This window comes from Oxyura jamaicensis, chromosome 20 (genome assembly GCF_011077185.1).
Source record: "Oxyura jamaicensis isolate SHBP4307 breed ruddy duck chromosome 20, BPBGC_Ojam_1.0, whole genome shotgun sequence".
Lineage (NCBI taxonomy): Eukaryota > Metazoa > Chordata > Aves > Anseriformes > Anatidae > Oxyura > Oxyura jamaicensis.
In genome coordinates, this window is record NC_048912.1 from 3,538,750 (window position 1) to 3,558,650 (window position 19,901).

Consider the following 19,901-nt stretch of genomic DNA (forward strand, 5'->3'; position numbering starts at 1 on the left):
GATTTGCAAATCATTCCAGGACATAACTGTCACTCAGACCCTATGCCAATTAGCATAACCATTAGCAACTATCCCTAAGAGGTCCTTGAAATTTAAATGAGATTTCCTAAGATCCCTTTTACTAGGGATGTTGAAGATTCTGCCTCATAGTGAAAATGAAGCCTGGTAAAAAGCAATAATTCATTAAAGGTAGAGTACGTCTTTATACGTAAATGCCCACCTGGGTTTCTGAGAAGCAGCAAACACTTGGTGTTTGTTTGCCCCTACAATGATGTCAAGATGTGCCATGGCTGACTGCCTCCCTGAGCTGCGAGGAGTTGCTGCTGAGGCAGGAGTACAGCAATAGAACGTATGGCTTTTGGTACAGGTATGAAAAAATGTTAGAAATCCAGTGGCATTTAGGGAGCAATATTTTACCCATAATGGTCTTACTGAATCTTGGTCGATTTAGGTCTTAGTGTCTTGGTGGATTTAGTTTTCTTGCAAAACAGCTGCATAAAGGTTGTGTTAAGCCGTGGCCAATGTCGCAATGCTCTTGGGTGCTGCAGGGACCAGAACTCCTCTGGGCACAGAATTTCAGCTGGCTGCAGTTCCTTCCAAGTTCCTTCCAGATGCACATCCCAAAGGCTATGCTCTGACAGCTCCATTCCAGAGAAAGCACTTTTGTCAAAACCTGGCTTGTCTGATCTTTCCTTCTCCTGTCTCCTAGTTCATTGGGTTCCCAGAACCAATTCTGTCACAAGTTTTAGGAAGAAACAGAGCTTTGAGGCTTTAAGATAACAACCTGACGGAGGTCTTGCACAGCATTGCAGAGATATCTTGCTGCTGGGAATGCTTTAGCCAGATCTATCAGGCAAACACAGCACTACAGATGGGATGCAAAAGCTTTTGACTCAGGAGGAGACTGCTTTGGTTTCGGGGCATAAAATAAAAGCATGAAGTTTTAGGCAACTTAAAAAAACCTAGCATAGGTATTAGTGTAGTCACTCCTCTTTTTAATCATGCCTCATCTCATTTACAAAATGTGAAATACCCATGCCTGCCCCTGATTTCTGTGAGCTTGAGCCAGATGGTCCCTCAAGGCTCCCTGTGGCCAGAGCTGGCTCACAGGATGATGTCCCTGAACCATATCCTTTCCTCTCAGCAGCCCCTCAGGATGCACCTTTGGTGCCACGTGCGCACCCCAAAGCTGCACACCTCTGCTGATGTCTGTGTATGTGTGTGATGGAGCACAACACACATATATGCGGTATATATAGAGAGCTCTAACTGGTGATGTAGCATTACACTAGATTGCCCAGAGAGATTCTGGAGTCTTCTTCCTTGGAGATCTTCAAAAGCTGCCTAGATGTGATCCTGGACACCCTGCTGCTGTAGGTGGCCCTACCTGGTCAAGAGGCTGGGCCAGACGGGTTCTTTCCCACCTCAGCCAGTCTCTGTGAGGCCTGCTGCATTCATATAACCTATGAGGGCACGGCCTTCATGAATTTGTCAGACACAAAGCTGAAAGCTCTCCCTGATTGATTTTAGCAGCAGCTGTAGATCATGGTACAGAAGGATGGAGCTGGGCCCTGATGGCAAGGGTGCCGAGGCCTCCTGAACTCCTGGCTGCCAGCCTGACCCCAGCTCAATTTTAGCCGAGCAAGTGGATGTGAAGCAGGAGTAAGGGAAACAAAGATCTAGCAGCTGGTCATCTGGGTGAGATTCAGCCAGCTAAGCAAATGAACAAAGCAGGTAACAGGTTCAGGTAAAAGAGGGGATAAAGTTCATCAGGACTAAGGCTCTGTGTGTAGCATCAAGCCAGGACCTGACTGATTAGAGAAGGCCTCAGAGAGCTTTCCAAGCTCTGTTTTCACTGTTGCTGCTGGAGCCTGAGCATTTGTGGGGGATATTTGCACAGCCATGTCCCCCTCACCCATGTTATGTCTCGCCAAGGCTCTGCTGGGCAGGAGCAACCCTTCCTGAGCTGTCAGACAGCAGCTGTAGCTCATCAGACACCACAGCTCAGGCTTGTCAAGGCCCAAATACTAGGGCTCCTTATTTAATAAGGGCACCCTATGGAAATTCCTTTTTTTTTTTTTTTTTTTTTTCTTCTGTAGCAGGCCTAGGAGGATGGTTCTTGCACCATTCCCAGTTCAGGCCTTACACTGTGATTATCATTATCTTGGACATGTTGGCTGTTGATGGATGATCATTTGCCATATTTTTTCTCTTGAAAGGAAAAGCCAAAGGCATATAAATCATATTTTCATGCAAGAGACCAGGTACAGATTTTTTGGTATTTGCCCGTAATTGCCTTCTCAGTTTTTGTTAGACAAGAAAGGATATTAACGGGATTGCGCAATGGCCAATTAGTTTTAAAGGTCTTTAGTTCCATTACTTATCTGGAATAATTTGTAATCTCCCTTTGACAAAGGCAGCCGAGGAACCCTTTTTGATAATAACACTAAATCAGGCTGCTAGAGCACATACCGATTAACATATACAAGGGAAGTTACACCAAACAGAAATTCAATTTAATAGATCTCACAGCTCCAGCCATATCCCAATTATATTTCTATCCTTCTGCAGACTTCTCTGCTTTACCCTCTTATCCCCATCTTCAGAGGTCTCAGCTTGAATTTATCATGTTTCCTCTTGCTCTTGTTCATATGCAGCCTGCTTGCAACCTACCACTTTTTTTTCATAATGTTCTCTGATCTCTTCTTTCTGTACTGATCCCTTATGATAATGCTAGCTGCAGCGATGAAGGTCATTGTGGCACCCGGAAGGTGGGAGAAGGCAAGTGCACACTTGGGCCATTTCCTACCTCCTAGAGATGTAAGTGTGCTGACTTGCTGTTGGTAGGTCATTTGACAGTTGGAAGCTATACTGGTAGAAGATGACCAGTTCAGAAGAGGACTTCTCCTTCCACCAACTGGGGCTCAGCATCCTGGGGAGAGGTGGCAGCCCTAGGCCATGTCCCTGGGAGGACTGGTGGGCTATTCTGCAGCTTGAGCAGAACAGAAGAAATTCAAGAGCAGACCCCTGCACGCGCACTCAAACAGGGCACCTGCTATTTGCTCAAGCCCTTTCCAGCACTGCAAGCTATCAGATCTTGGGCATTTTCCAGCTGTCAGGCTTCATCTCTGTTTTAAATGATCAGAAAGACAGATGAATACCTGTAAATTGATCTTTTGGAAGAAGTATAATATCACTGCCCATACTCTAATACAAATAGGATTTTTTTATTATTATTATTTTTCTTTTGACTACTGGAAAGGGTTTGAGAGAAAAAAGCATTGAGAGGAACAAAGAAAGTGAGCACAGGTTGAAGACTCCCTAAATAGAACCAATAGTATCCCCTAATAGGAAGTAAAATCCTCATTAACGAGCTGTTATTGTGCTAAACAGTAGAGGTTTAAATCAGTTCAGAGGAGCTGAGCCACTGAAGTGCTTCTGCAGACAAAGCACGTTCTTGTGATGGGACCTGCCTGTCTGTGCCAGCTCCAAGCGCTCCTGAACTTCCTCTAGGCATAGCAGTATAAATTGGTTTTGTCAACTGAGTGCTGTTTTCAGTGGAGGTTTTCTTCTCTTTATGGTGTGTAGATTGCATCAGCTTTTTATATAGTGTGGGAGACAACTAAATGCTGTCCAAGCCCCATTTGGCCATAGCTGCATCATGAAAAAGAAGACACGGCAACTCAGCAGCCAAAAGTGTCAGTGGAGTTTAAGTCTGTGTCTTTGTCTCTCTCACTCCCATAAACCTGTGCTGGAGAGAGCAGCAATGTGACAATATCTATTTCATTTTATTTCCTTCTGTTTTTTATGTATTTCTTCATAAGATGGGAAAATTTCTTAACAGCACTTCTGAATGTCAGCCATATGAATGCAGTGCCACGGGGACTGAAGTCGGCTGTTGCCTGTCCCTTGCTGATAGTGAGCAGCTGCCTGCACACCCAGCATTCAGCTGGGGTTGGGTTCTGGTGCCTGCTTCATGCTGACTGCTGGCTCTTTCTGTAGGTACACAGGCAACAAAACCTGACAATTTATAAATAAGCAAACATGCAAAAAATGTTGAGTCAGCACATCTCTATTACTTGGTGGGTTTGGGTGTTTGTTGGTTATTGTACAGATGTACGAATTCAGAGCAATTTAAACATGTCTGTGTGCCAGTGAGCTGGCAGAGGAAATGAGGATTTAGTTTTGACTTTGAGTGCAAAATGTGTTTTTGTTGTTGCTTACCTGAGGAGTGACAGGAGCATTTCTTCCCTTTGCCAACCTTCCTTGGGCTTCTCTAACTGAGCAGGGGCTTCTCTGTGCCAGAGACCACTTCTGCTAGTAAGCCTGCCCTGCACAGCACTTTAGTGCTGGGGGCCAGATGCCTCTTTTGGGACCCAACTCTCTCCGAGCATCCCAAGATGTGTCTGGGCACTTGGGGCCAGGTGACCACACAGCCAGAGTGAGCTGCTGGTGGGGAGGTGCTGTTGGAAATGGGCTTCGAGGCTGCTCCACCCTGCGTGGCTCCAAGCGTCGTCCCATGCGTGAGGCACCAGCTTTGCAGAAAACACAAATGCCACCTCTGTGTCTTGAGAGGGAAAGCCATCTGCAGTCTGAATGGTTTCATCTGTCCCCCTGAATGTGGACCAGGGGCCACTGCTGGGCTGTGCTGGCCTGGGCTGCTCAAGAGGCACTGGCTCTCTGCCCACACAGCCCTAATGGGGCAATTTGTGGCCAACCCAGTTGCCTGACAACACAAAGTTTATGGGTTCATGCCTGTCTGCCATGTCTCCCTAATTATTTTTAATTCATCAGCTGATTTCAAGCACATCTGATGTCAGGTAGGAGATCTCAAAGATAACGACACTTCTGCAGGTTTCATGAAAATAGACTGCTAGGTTAAAAAAAAAAAAAAAGGAAAAGAAAAAAAAATGATTATGAAAGTGCTGACAGGAAAGCCTTCTTATTCATGAATTTATCCCTCGTAAGGCACCTAAGATCACTGGGTTGCGTATCATGACTGCAGGAAAAGCTTTGGCCAATGGTCACACTTCACAGCCATCAGCAACTCCAAACACAAGCCCCACAACTGTAGGAGCCAGGCTTTATCAGTGCCACACCTCATAAAGGTCCTTATTATGCCCCGCGCCTAGCATGATTTACTGTCACCCAGTCCATGTATGATGCAGAGCATTGACCTGGGAGTCATGAATCCACAGCCTCCCTTTCTACCTCTTCCATGGTGACAAGGTGGACTGATTTCCATCCAAGTGATTTAAATGAGCCACCAGGGAACCTCGATTTAAATCATCGATGTTTGCTTTTTACATTGGCAGGAAAGGCAGCTTTAATGATGTATGGTCCTACTGCTGTGGCTAAAATCTAAATTCCTGGAATATTCCAGCTAGATAATCTCTAAAGTTCATGTATTTGCCTCTGGCTAGTGAGCTGCACACACGAGGGAGTGAGTTGTTGGCAGGCTGGGCTTGGAGCTGCAGCACTTGTATTGGCAGCCTGAAATAGGCAGCTCAGCACGGGGCTGCCAGGCAGGGAGGTGCGTGGGACCTCTCAGCTTCTGTGGAGCAGAGGGCGAAAAGGGAGAGGGCTCCCAGCAAGAGGGAAAGTGCAGGCAGGGCTGCGGGAGGAGGAGGAGGAGCCCAAGCCATGCCCACGGTGTGGAGCAAGGACCTGCAGGGGCAGAGAGCAGTCCGGATGCTCACATAGGAGCAGCACGAGTCACGTGCAGCCTATGAATTTTGGATTTCCAACCGGGACATGAAGGCATTCAGAGCAAAATTTTAAGTCTTGGTGGATGGGCAATTTATAGCGTAAATGTGTTATGAAATGATAAATGGTGTCTTTTTCCATGGAAAACCTTGACATTTTTTGATACCTAATTAGTAGACAGATGGTTGATACTCAAGCTTTCTCTTTTCTGCTAAGTAGAAGGCTGCTGTATACCTAGACAAACTTATCTGAACAAGTATGTTGTTTAACCATATATTAACCAATTCTTCATCTTTGCATTTTGCAGTGGTAACTGACATACTTTACAAGTGAAGAATCAGCTTCTCCCATCTAATTGTTCCAAGTTGTACTTGGATAGGTAGCGGGAGTCGTGGATGTGAAAAGACAGTAAAAAAAAAAAAACAAACTAATAGACAAAAACAATCTTTGTGTTTTATTCATTAAATATCAGTTCATCAAAGCCCTGTGTGTGAAAGACGATGAAAGAGGGCAGTATTGATGGTCATCTTGTGATGTGACTGTAGAAAAGATAGACCTTTTTCTCTCACCCTTATTTTATACTCTTGCATTGAACAGATTCCTAACCACTGGTTGAACAAGCTGAAATCAAGAAAAGTAGTTCTTTACTACCTTCAAAAGTGACGGTGAGTTTATGCACTTTGTGAACATCAGTTCTGGGAGAGCCAGATTAGTTGGTCCGACCTCCTCTTATCAGCAGTGACAAGCATGGAGCATCCAGATAGAGCATTTTTAGCTTCAAGTCTGTAATAAATCATAGGAAGTTTACACAGTCAATGTTCTGTCTTTGACTACACACACATATATATATATATTTTAAAACAAAAAGTATTTATGGTTTGAAAATCAGGTAGTGCTTTTGAAAAGTTGTCTTTTAATTTCACCTTTATCCCTGCTGGTAAGCATTTGCAGCTGATTTATCCTCTTTCATATTTCAATTTCTCCATCCACAAATGTGTGGATGGATGTGCTTACCATATGTGTACAACCCAGTGGGATTCCCTAGCTCTAAACCTTCAATTAATCCTAACTACTATTAGTTCTTTATTGCAGAAGACACTTTTCACACTGTCCGTTATCGAAGCAGCACGCTGCACAGCTCATTGTCTCCTTTCCATTGCGTGCAGCATCCCCTGCCTTTCCAGCTCATGCCGAGATGATTAGCACTACCTGACACAACAGCTTCCTGAGGAATTTTGTGAATGCAGTGAGCTTCAGAAAGCTTGGCAGTGAGAAGAAACACAAACATGCCTCACCCTCATCTCGGAGGGTACTCGATGCCGTGCGTTTTGAAGTCAAGCACTCGATGATGTGGAGTACCCTGGTCTTCTCCATCTCCTGGCCCCATCCCTGTAGCCATGGCAATAGTGTGTCCTACAAAGCGTGGGGCTGGCGCTGAGCATGGCGCATGTCTCATCACCAACAACAGGTAATCCGAGGAGTGGGAGCCTTTTCTCTCCGCCGTTGCAGCAGTGTGGAGTGTGGTGGAACCGGCAGCGCTGGTCCCCCTGCGCCATTCCCCTCTCCTCCTCGGCTGCCTCCCCTCCTCAGGCTGTCCTTCACACAGGCATCAGCCAACAGGAGGGGAAAAAAGACTAATATTAATAATTGCATTATGAGTTCCAAAGCCAGGAAGCTTGACTGGCCTTTTTATCGCTGATATGATAATGTGGTGAGCAGAGAAGATACCATCAGAGGTTGCTTTCATCTCTGGAGATATTTAATAAACTAGATGTCTATTTTGGTCTCAGCAAGGATTCTCATTGAAGGCTTTTCTGAAAGTCCTAATCGCTCTGGTTCATATGTGTAGTTTGAAACTTGTTAACACCACGGTCCCCCTCCCCAGCAGGGTTCAGCAGCACAGGGCTGTAATTGTGGAGGAGCTTCAAAGAGCTCTGCTCCTGCCTCCTTGTGATGCTGAGGGAGGCTGGGCATCAGTGCTCATTTACCAAGCTACCTGTTAGCAGCAAACATAGCTATTAAAGGATATCTATTTCAAACACTGTGACCAAAGAGCAGAGTAACACTTTGGCCTCTATGGCTCTTTTCATGTGTGGATCTCAAAGTGCTTTGGCGTCACTAATTTGAAGCAGAAATTTTGCTAATTAGCGTGGATGTCTGGGATGGAGGGCTGTGTTTTGCAGATCAACTATGACATGCACAGTCCTGATTTACCACCAGATGAAGGATATCATATGGCTTTGTTCCTTTGTCTTAAAAAGCTCAGTTAACTTTGGTTACAGGGAGGGATCAGCAGCAGTGCTCTACACCATCAGGTCCCTCGCTTGAAAGGGAAGCTGCAGCTCAGTTTTGAAATGTGTGTCCAATCCCCCTCTCTCCCCAGAGTTACATGGGTGTGGAGGAGGTGACTGATCTCTAAGTGGAGGCCTGGTTTTTCCCCTCTGCCATCTCTAGTGCCAGTCACTGGCAATTTTTCTGCAGATAACAGAAAGTTTTGTGTGCTATATGTTGAAAAAGAGGATTTTGCAGAAGTCGTTGATGAGGGAACCTTTTGGGGAAGGAAAGGCAAGTACAGCACCAGCTGGTTGCTGGTGCTTAATGGGTTGTGCAGGAGCTACACTCACTGACGATGGGTCAACAGGGACTGCAGTCCCCTGGGTGCAAAGCCAGACCTGCCGGGCAGCCTGCCCTGCCCCACAGCTCCTTAAACAACTGCAGCACTTGGCAGGGCAAGGTGGAAGACAACAAGCTGCTGCTTCACCTAGAAGCAACTAGTTTGCATTCCAATTCCTTGGCTAAATCCCTTTGTTTTCAGCATCTGAAGCACAAGTTTTCTAAACAACACCAAGATCTGCATGGGCAGCTGGGAGAGAAGAAGCCTCTGGATCAGGAGGGCTGGAGATCTTGATGGTGTTTCAAAAAATCATTATCTCTTCAAAGTCTGCCCCTGGGGAAACCAAACTGTGAGTTTAAATGCAGTTGTGCAGCGATTCAGCTGGCAGAACTGCTGGCTTTGCTATGCCTGATTCAAATCCTTTGCTTCAATTGCTAGACCCAACAAGCAAAGCTTAACAAGTCCCCAAAAAATACAGCGGTATAATAATAAAGAATGCTGTGCAGCACTTAGCAATAGAAAAGCATGGGTAATGAGGGACTTAATTTGGAACATATCATTTGTCAGATAATTTGGAGGCACATCTCAAAACAGTGCATAAGAATGGAGTTTGCTGCACCAGCTGAAGTCACCCCAAATGTTCTTTCTTTGTTGCAAATCCCTTTTTAAATCTAAGCCTTCAGAAAAGAACCTGGAACCAATAAATGACATAAAAGAATAAATGTTCGCAACACATATTTTGGGTTTGGTTCAAACACAATATTAGAAAGCTGAATTAATTATGTTTGTATCAAACCCAAATATATTTTATGAAACAATGAGGACTCTTAAATGACTAACTGCTGCCCAGAATATATTTTCCCTGAACCAAACTGGATAACTGCATATCCCTCTTAAATTGGTCAGGAGAACTGGCTGCCAAATGACAATTCTGTGCCCCATATTTATTCACCATCTGTGACTTCCACATCAATTTGCTCATTTTAAAAATCAAAACTTGATATTTTTTCTCCCCCCACCCTTCTCTTTTCCCTTCTCTGCCAGAGCTTCAGGGTAAATCCAATGCCTGAAAATCAAACTATGTTGTTCTTCCTGCTGCAGAAATGGTTTCTGCTGTTGATGCATGAGGCATGGTGGAGTGGGGCTGGTTCCTCTGCAGCTCTGCTGGCTTTGTGGCGTGTGCAGTAGTTAAGGCTTATTTATGCCAAGGGACATAGAATCATAGAATGGCTCAAGCTGGAAGGGACCTCAAAGCCCACCCACTTCCAACCCCCTGACATGGGCAGGGACACCACCCACTACATCAGGTTGCCCCAAGCCTTGTCCAGCCTGGCCTTGAGCACCTCGAGGGATGGGGCACCCACAGCCTCCCTGGGCAGCCTGTGCTATGTCCTCACCACCCTCTGAGTGAAGAATTTCCTCCTAACCTCTAGTCTAAATCTCCTCTCTTTTAGTTTAACACCATTCCCCCTCATCCTGTCATTACCTGACCAAGTAAAAAGTTGCTCTCCATCTGTTTTAGAAGCCCCCTTTAAAAACTGACAAGCTGCAATGAGGTCCCCCCAGAGCCTTCTCCTGTCCAGGCTGGACCCGCTCCAACAGCCCCACACCCTTCTGGTGCTGGGGGCCCAGAGCTGGACTCAGGGCTCCAGGTGGGGCCTCCGGAGGACTTGTTGCACCTCACTAAGTTCATGTGGGCCCACTTCTCCAGCTTGTCCAGGCAGGATGTGAGGAATTCCCTCAAGTGACCTGTCTATCCCCAAAAGAATGGTAGAGATTGTAGGAGGTAAAGAGGAAAGGGGACAAGTAACTTTGCCTTTTTGTGGCATCCTTTACCAACCTGAAAAGCTGCTTTTGCTTAATAAGTGCCAGCTTATGATGGATGCCACCAGCTCCTAAAAGGAGGAGAATTAGGAAAAATTGGTTCTGGATACTACTGATCCAACATCACTACATTCCCTCTACTTCTGTTCTTAAAAAGCACATGACATTTTATGAACAAAGTACTCATGGCACTGCATAGCAAGCCTCTGACTACAATCCCATGCTCGTTGTCCAGGAGGCGTGGGCAAGGAGAGGGCAGGCCCTCCCTGGGCCAGGGATTAAGCCTGGAGTGTGGCACTTGCTGATTACTCTTTTTTATCTTGTAAGGCAAGAAACATTGGGAAACTCAGGGACATTAATGGCAGCTAAATCTGTGACAGGAACCAAAAATGCTGCTTCATGAAGAATGTAATCAGTCGATGAAAACCCTGTGCTGCTGGGAGGTCAAGGAGCCAAACCTGGTGCTGGATTTAGGGGTGATTCTGGCACCATGTAATATATGTGTAGTTACAAGCACTCATCAGAGTAGCCAAAGCTCAGGCTACAAAGGAATAAAAGAAACACAAAATCGTCAAAAGGAATTCCTCGTGCTCTTCTATCTCCATTTTTATTTATTTATTTATTTATTTGCATCCATCCTTTTGCAGCATTGCACTCCTGTTACTATAGTAGCAGACCGGTATTTTTACCCTGAGCTGATATTGGCCACTCTCAGAGAGTAATCAATCCACTACAGCAAAGCCAGCACTCCTGCATTTGAGAAAAGACAGCTGCTATCAAATTGTCAGAGTAGTTCCGGCTGGGCTTAGGGGTCTCAAATTGTAAATAACACCGGTACATTTACATCCCGAGCAGAATTTATGGTCGAGCTGCAGATAGACACATTCTCTGGCAATTACACGTTACTGCTGGGCTGATCTCTTGCAGTTGCGGAGGGTGGGTCGGTTAAACACTCTTTACATTTGTTTGTTAGAGCTGGAAAGCAGGGCTGCCCAGCGCAGGTTTTCCCTGAGTAGCTTGACACAACGCCGAGCTTCAACCAGCCTTCTGGTTCTGTTTGACGTGGACTCGTTTTGAAGCAAGCAGACAACTCCCTCTCTCTCTCTCCGCACAGCTTGCATGAAATGCAGCCCTGAAACCTGGGCTCAGGTTTTATGAACCTTTCCAAATTGCTCTGTGAAACTGATGTAAATGTAAGCGTTTTTGACAAACCTCAAGAACTGATGTGTTTCGCTTTGGTTTTATGTCACGCTGCAAACACTTTGGATGGCTCTAAATCAGAAACCTAGCCGAACTTTCTTTGCTATAGACATGGGATGGAAACCAGAAGAAAGAAGGTTGTCTTGTGCCTTTTCTGGCGCTTAGCAGGCTTTATGGGAAACGTCAGCAGAGCCATTTTTTCTTGGAAGTGTTTGGATACTTCCACTCCTTCCCCGGTTAAGGCTATTTTTTTTAACTGTAGATATGAATCAGAGCCTGTCTTTTGGATGGAAGGCTCATGTGGTTGTCCTTTATCTTCACCGTGTCTACATGGCTCCTCTGCAGATGGCAAGAGGCACATCCTCTGGAGGCAGCAGCTGGTGTGATGGAGACGAGGTGAATGTGGGAGCTGGGGTGCTGCTCACCGGCCTCAACTGGGCTCAAGTCGGTGGGCGAAAGGAGATGATGGAAGAAGGAAACATTCTCCCAGACAATTTTCTGGGAGGAATAAAATTACATAAGGGAAGACCGACAAATTAGAAGCACTCTGCACCTAATTTTAATGTGTTTGGATCTTAGGGAGGAGAAATATGTTAAGTTTCAAATTACCCACTTCACCAGTTGCTGCCTTCTCTAAAATCAAAATCAGCCTAGGCATTTGGTACTAAATCTTAAAGGAACAAATTGCTTTCTAGGGTACACTGCATTCTTTAAACAGCTTTATTTGAAAGTCCAACTGAGCAAGTTAATTTAAGTGGTGACATGGTCCGTGACAGCCAAGCACTTGTTATTGAGTCCAGTTACATATATGAGGACAAATCACACTGCCAGGTAAACTTAAGCTAAGCCTGACCTCGGGCTCTAATTCAAAGCCATCTGATGTCCATGAGAGACTTTCAATTGACTTAATGGCTCCTGAAGCAGCTCTTGGGCGACATCAGCAATCATTGGTGGCCCCAGTTGATTTACTAGCCCCAATGACCCATGCTCCCAGAGGAGAAAGTGCAATTTCCCCAAGTCCTCTTTCCCCCTCGCCTGGCCAGCAGCTGTTCCAGTGCCAGCCCTAGCACCATCCTGCAGCTGGAGGCAGCCCCCTGCCCCGAGGGAAGCTCCTGGGGGAAACCTGGTGTCTCTGGAGGCTGTGTCTTATTCTGTGTCTACATATTTACACGAATTATTCCCAATACCAGAACTTCAGAGGCACAAAGAAGACATGAATCCTAGCTTTAGAGTGCCTTCAAGCTGGACTACTCGGTCCATCCTTGAAGCTCTTGCCCATGACTTCAGTCCTTGCTGACCTGATGGCAATATAATGTGTCCATTTTAGTTAACATAAGTGATCTGAAATAGCCAATTCAACATCCCCATTTAGTAATGAGACTTATTGAAGCTTATGAGCTGCCTTGGCTTGCAACACAATTAAATTTCAGGAAACAGAAAATATTCCAGTGAGGCTGGTGGATTTGTAATACTATTTGTGACTTAATGCATAATAAAAATCTGCCATTTAAGGTTTAATATAATATGCAACAGTCCTAAATGACCAGTAAAAACATTATGCAAATTTTTAAGGAAGTTATTGCCTCCTGTAAATGATAATTTATCAATGGCTTGTATACAAAGGGCTTTCCTCATGGTTATGAACACACGAAAATGCAGAAATGAGCAGGCCTAAGTGGATTATAGAAACAGGAGGTCAACATAAACTGTACAGTATGAATGGTTGTGAGCTTTCTTGTCAGCCAGGGGAGTAATGTAATGCACCATTATTTTTGTGTGCTAACGGACTACATTCAGGCCCCTTAATAATAATAAAAACAAAAGATTTACTTAAAAATAATTAGATTTTTAAAACATAGCATCTTCAATTTATTTTTTTATTCTTCCTCTCTTTTCCACTTTTACTATTTACCAAACATTTTCAGACTTATTTGTAAATACAAGCATTAGAATAACAAACAAACAAACAAACAAAACCCTTTTTATTGTCAGGAACCTTCTCGTATTTGTACTCGAATCTGAATTATGAAGCATAACACTGCAAGATTCTCATTAAAATGTCCAGCACTGGGGTGCTCAGGGGCCCGCTGGGGCTATCTGCTGCCGTGGCCTTCTTTAGGAGGGGCAAAGCTGCTTGGGTGCCAGCTGTGGGGAATAAAACCTCAGTGATTCCCAGATTTTGGGGGGGTTAGAGCCCATGTGGCTAGAGCCGCACCCCAAGAAACACTCCCATCACAGCCAAGCACCTAACATTATAATGGACTTTGAAAAATGGTTTGACTATTATAGAGCCCTTTTAGCAGTCACACCATCAATTCTGAATGAGGAGATATTTTATTTTAAATGTGTTATGAAGACACGAAGGCATTTGCATTGTTAATTTCTCAGATGTCAAACAAACACCATTATTGCAAAATGAATGCAGCTACCCAGCTGAGAAACAGACCCATTCACTGCAAATAAGCGAAACTTAAAAAATGAATGAGTTCTACTGATTGCAAGTATCATCAGAAATTAATAATACTCTAGGAATTTTTCACACAAAAGATAATGAAAGTGTTGTAACTATTTGTTTCTAGTTCTCGATCTCCATCCCTCTCTGAGGTGCAGGGGATCATCGCTGGCTCCAGCGTTAAGGGTCCTGGTCATGGATGCTGGAGCAGCCGGGGGGTCATGACGTGACCCTCGAGGCAGCTTTGGGCTGCCCTGACCAGCTGGGCTCCTGTGCGGGGCACTTCTTTGCTGTCATTATCTCACCCATGTTGGATGCTTCTCGATTTGCAAGTATCTGTGAAATGTCAAAACCTGCTTTTTCAGCCCCATTCTTCCTCTTTCCTTCATCTCAAGCCGGGACCAGTTTTGCATCCCTCTTTCATCTGCTGCTGCACATGCTGCTGTTTCTTAGGTCCTTTTCTTAAACCCAGTTTCTTCTTCCCTCTCCTACTCCATGGCCATGGCATTCTTTATATCTCTGTGTTTGCAATAACAACTTCAGCTCTTGGAAAATTAGGTGAGATGAACTTGTTATGTGACAAATTAAACATAAACAACTCCAAAAAGCATTTTGAAGTATTTGTCTGTGTCTGCATATTCATCTGCCAGATGAATCACTTGAGTTATAAAAAGTGTGGAAGAGAAAAATCTAATGGAAATGATAATATGATTACTGCCCATAATTCTCACAAATCAAGCATATCAGTTACGCACAAGTAGGCTGTCTGAATATCTGTGGTGGTTTTTTTTTTCTTTTAAATTTTATTATTTAAAACCGATTAAACAACTGATTGTAGGATCCTGTGTGCCTTTCCACACAGTTAATACTTGATGCGGATAGCAACAGCAAGACACTTATTTTATGACTATGCAACAGTCGAGTCTCACAGAGCTGAAGGCTTTGTGCCCTTCTCTGTATCATCTTGTTTCAAATATTGAGAAAACACAAGAGACACATTTATTTGCAGAGGTACTTACAGAGGAGCTAATAAACTGGTCTCCATGTCAACCTGTATTTTACTTATTTATTTGGCCTTGGTTGGAAAGCCTTTTCCTCTGTATGCTGAGCAGAACAGCTAAGGAATTAGCAGCTTTATTGTACTTTTAATGATACTATCAAAGCAAGCGGTTGAAATAGAATGATCACCTTGCAGAATTAGTGACAAGATTCAAACTTAATGTCTTTTATCGGGAAATCATAATGCACCCAGCAAATGCTATTTAAAAATGTTCAAGTACAGAGACAAAAACCCACTGTAATGAGAAGTTACTGCAGGAAGAACGGATATTAATTGTTAACAAGGTTATAAATCCTTATGTTCATGGACTGAACACATAAGGTAGGTGTTTAAGAAGGTATTTATTCTTGGTATTAATTTTTTAAGCTGAAATAATTCATTGCAAAACAACCTAGTTATTGTTCCAAACTCAAACATTTTTATTTTTTTTTTGGAACAAAGTGAGTTCCAGCTTTGTCCGCCTTGCTCGCCAGGAACACCATCCTATTTGGGCAGGCTCTAGCACACAGCACAAGGCAAGGCATTATGAAACCCTCAGTCCCAGCAAAGAGGGCACTTAGCTGCAGCACCACGAGGCAGAGATGGAGGTTCTCTGCATCATGCTACACTGAAGACACAAAAGATGAGTATAAAAGCTTGAAGAGTTATTTCTGCTCTAGACTGAACTATTATTAGAGTGCTAATTTCTGTATCTATGCTGTTGAAGACTGAATACAATCCTAAAATGTTCAAGTGTCTCCTGTAGAGGGCCCCTGAACAGTGCTTTGGACTAACCAAGGGCTTGTCTCTACATAAGGAAAATGGTTTATATTTCAGAGCAATCCCTATCTTTCCCTGGATAGGGTTTTGATTTACGAAGAATTAGGCAGCTCATATTTGAGATTAATTAAAAAAGGAGGGCTGTCTAACAATGGAGCTGTGGGACACTCAGAGGGAAAGCAAAATGTTCATATTAACTAAGGTGTAATCCACATCAGCTAGACTACTTACACTGCTCCAGTTGTGTGATTCAGTAAGCATAGTTAGCCAAGATGATCAGTTATAACCTGATTCAATGCACACTTTTCCCACCTGCATTTAGAACAGACCCATGGTGAAAAGTAGAGCCAGAGAGCAGTGGAGCTGGTTACGGGCACGTCCAGTCCAGCACATCTGCTCAGTACTCGTCTTTGGTTGATTTCAGTAGGGTGAGGATGGGGCTCCAAGTTTGTTATTTCAGATGAATTTCAAAAACAACATCTTTTCATTTGTTTTATTTTGCCATAAAGTCACCAGCTGCATCCTGCCAAAAGCCACTGGTAATGAAGCGCAGACTGAGTGCAGTGCACACACATTAAATATGTAGCAGGCTCATCCTGACCTGGGCACCAGAACCTCGGTACTACACATCGTGTTCATGTGCCATTGCGCTAACAGGCGTATTTTGGAACCGCTCCATTTCTGACTGAATCCAGATTTTAAAACCAGGCTCCAAAAGGTATCTGCTCACTTAATTCATTTGTGGTAATAGCCTCAAATGAGAGGCATTCATTTCCTCTTAGAGTAACTATATTATGAAATTCTATTGTGAATGAGGCACTTGAAGGAAATCTTAATTATTTTTTTAAAGCTTTACTTCCTCTCAGTCAGACAGATTTGGAAGATACATTTGCCCTCATACAAGTGAGCCTTTTCTGTAGTTCTGAGCAGACTTTCCCAAGGTTTACTAGACCTAAAAATTGCTTAGCATTTCTGGGGGAAAAAAAAATGAAAAAGAAAAGAAAAAAAGCTCCACTCAGTTTTGTGAGTGTCACTGCTTTCTCCTAGTTGATAAAATGGGTAAATACACTACATTTACATAATTTATTTTCTACAAAAAAAATGTGCCCTACAATATTAACAGATGTAACTCGACATTTTTGATAATGCCTAGCACCACCCAAGTGACAATAGGACTTGACAGCAACTGGGAACCGTAATAATTTCATGAACTCTCTTCTGTTGTCCTACAGCCCAGCAAATCGCTGTGGGCTGTACAATGCAACCACTGCTTGCCAGGTGTCTTCTCCCATCATCTGTGCAAATGTGTGGCTACATTTATTAGCTTTCTTAAGGGCTATGCTAACATTTTTCTTTACTGGTGGGTTGGGCTTGGAAGTGCACATGCAGACAGTTCAGAAAAAAAATAAATAAACAACTGCTAGTATTTTCGTTGTACGAGACAATTATCTGCGATGCTTACATGTGCTTTAAAATGTTTATATGCCAAATTGCAGGGAAGACCTAGTGCAGGGATGATCAGTCTTGACTTGGGTTGTAGGTCGAAATCTCCTACTGGTGCTGGCCAAGGTGCTGAGACACAGCCGTACCTCCATGCTGTTCTTTATATTGCCCAGTTTCAAGGGAAAATGCGCATGATCTGCCAGGTTTAGCTCAAGTTAGCTTTGCAGGGACATCCAAATGTCTTTTGGTGAGCCGGCCTTGATTTTGCAAGAGTTTTATAGCCAGCTTGCATAGCTTTTTTTTTTTTTTTTCTTCAAATTTTTAAGCTACGTCAGTCATCAGAAGATGCATTTTGCAGTTTAGTTTGTAGTTGGTGTGCTAAGATCAGATTAATGGACTTTCTTGCACCCTGATGGTCCTTAGCATATCCACTAGCATGTGCTGCAGTGCAGCACTTCAATTAGAGTCACTGCTGGCAAAAATGGTGCCACTGAGCCATGAGGTTTGGCTTCTCTGCTGCTGTCAATTTGGTCCCATTCTTCAGGGAAAGGTGGGCTAGCAGTGCTCACCAGCTCCCTGTGTGGTCAGGAGCTGATGAGCTGGAGTCTTATTCTGAGTATCTGAAGCCTTGGAAACTGCTAATGGGCCAGTAGGTGATTTTCCTCACATCAGGAAAACCATTTGTGACACCAAAGGGCCATTACCTGCTCTCAGACCCTCCCAGAGCATGTCCATGGGCAGACTGAAGGAAGAACTGGGGCAGCTCTGCGTGGCTTTGTGTTGTACAGGCACTGTTTTGGCATGTGAATGCAGTGGAAACTTGGCGCTCAGACCGCGGCACGCCGTCTGCATGCTGCTAAAACATCGCCCACCGGCACTAATCTTTATGTATCAGTTTAATATTTACATCGCAATTCAAGACAGACGTTTCTGCTACTTGCATTTAGACTGGAACAAGGGCGAAAAGCAAGCTAATTCCTGACTTTAGACTTGTGAGCAGATCCTAGCTGCAGTCCTGCACATGCACAGGAACTGGCTTTCAGAGAGCAAAGAGGGGGTCTTCCTCATTCCTGCTCTGTGGCATGCATTAACCTGCTCTCTCCAGGGACCAAGAGCAAGTGCAAAGTCTACAGAAACACAGTTCCCAGTGGAAAAGTGCTTTTTCATCAGCTCCCTAGCATGCACCGTGAGAACTCAAGGCCCATTCCCTCCAGGACAGTGGACAACCACTCCCACACAAGAGCCTGCGTTGGGCTAGGAGGAGCTCTGGCAGCTCAGGACTCCATCTCTTTTTGTCTTCCTGACTGTTTTGAGCCCTTGTTATTAAGCTTTTGCTGCCAGAGGGCTCATTGCATTTATTTGATAGATGTAAGTACACCCAGCTAAGGGAAAGGTGAGGCAGATGGGTCAGGGAGGAGACAACATTTTCAGCTCTGCTTTCAGCAACAAAAAGGTACAGACGTGTTTATAATCCAGAGGGTTTTTTATTTTAAAAGTGCTTGAAAGATTAATGGCAGCCTGGAAAAATCAATAGCAACTCATCACAGGCAAAATCTTCTGGAACACAAAACCCCACTGGGGGGACAAAGTGAAATTATGGCAATCTGTGGAAGGGCTAATGAGCCTGTGATTAAAATGGAGAAGTAGCTGTGTCACCCTGCATCTCTACCACAGGATCTCTGGGAAAACCAGCCCATCAGAGTACCAGATCCTGAAAGTGATTTATACACCATTAATAATAATAATAATAATTAAAAATAGGCAACTTAGACCTCTAAATATGATAAAAGAAGGATGGTCCATAATGTCTTTCTACCTCAGTTTCGCCTCTCTAAAATAATGAGGTTTCCTTTGTCTCCTACTGAATCTCTTTCAGACCGTAACCTGATGCAGAGAGATTTTGCTTCCTGAATACAGGAGAACACTGGTCATGGCAAGTGCCTTAAATTTCCAAATGGAAACTCTGTCAAATGAGTTGCTTAAACCTCATCAGGGAAAAGCACAATATTAAGGATAGCTTGACTTGTTGGAGGTGGAGTTGTCTTACATTTTACAGCAGTCATTAGGTGTTCAGGGTGCTAGCAAGTTATATGAATTGGTGAGATGATCTTTCTTCCAAGAAGTCACCTGAAAAGTGATAGCAATTTAAAACCACCAGATAACCTTCCTAATTTCTGTGAATGCACAATGAAGGCAAAAACGAGGTAGTAGAGCATTTCTGGCACCACCCCTATGCAAGGTCCTGTTGAGAAGGAGAGAAGGAAACTGTGCATGTGTTGAAAGCTATTCTAATAATATTTATCAGAAGAAAAAGCCTCACAGAGTCAGCTGCCAGGGCTGAATCAGAATGTGTCAACATCCTACTGCCTGAGGTCTACATTAGATCTAAAAGATTTGGCAAGAAATTTGGATCAGAGCAATTACCTATGTGGCTATTTGTTAAGGGTTGTCTCAAACACAGCACTCAGAGAAATTGAACTGTCAGAAGCTAATACAGGAATAATAAGAGGACATTTCATCTCCATTGGACACCAGAGATGAATTGTAGGTAAGACTGAATGGGAAAAAAAAAAAAAATGAATATGTATTTGGCTTTAGTTTTTGTTAAAGGACTATAACATGAATAATGAATATTTTAAGGAGAGAAGACTGGGCCTTCAATTTCTTTCAATAATGTTAGTGTTGTATATACTGGTTTGAATAAAATACATTTCATAAAACACCTACACACAGCTCTGCAATGCATTATGGATGGCCCCTCTTGAGAAATCTTACATTGCTTTCAATTTTGACACAGTGATATAGTAATAATAGAAAATTCAGCCATAATATTCAGCCTGCAT

At 43.8% G+C, this 19,901-nt stretch overlaps 1 long non-coding RNA gene across 1 annotated transcript; it reads left to right on the top strand.

Moving 5' to 3' along the window:
• The first annotated feature begins 270 nt into the window (after window positions 1–270).
• Window positions 271–7,495, top strand: LOC118176842. Its single transcript, XR_004755548.1, has 3 exons — window positions 271–367; window positions 6,304–6,371; window positions 6,873–7,495. It is a non-coding gene; the product is annotated as an uncharacterized LOC118176842 (long non-coding RNA).
• The last annotated feature ends 12,406 nt before the right edge of the window (window positions 7,496–19,901 follow it).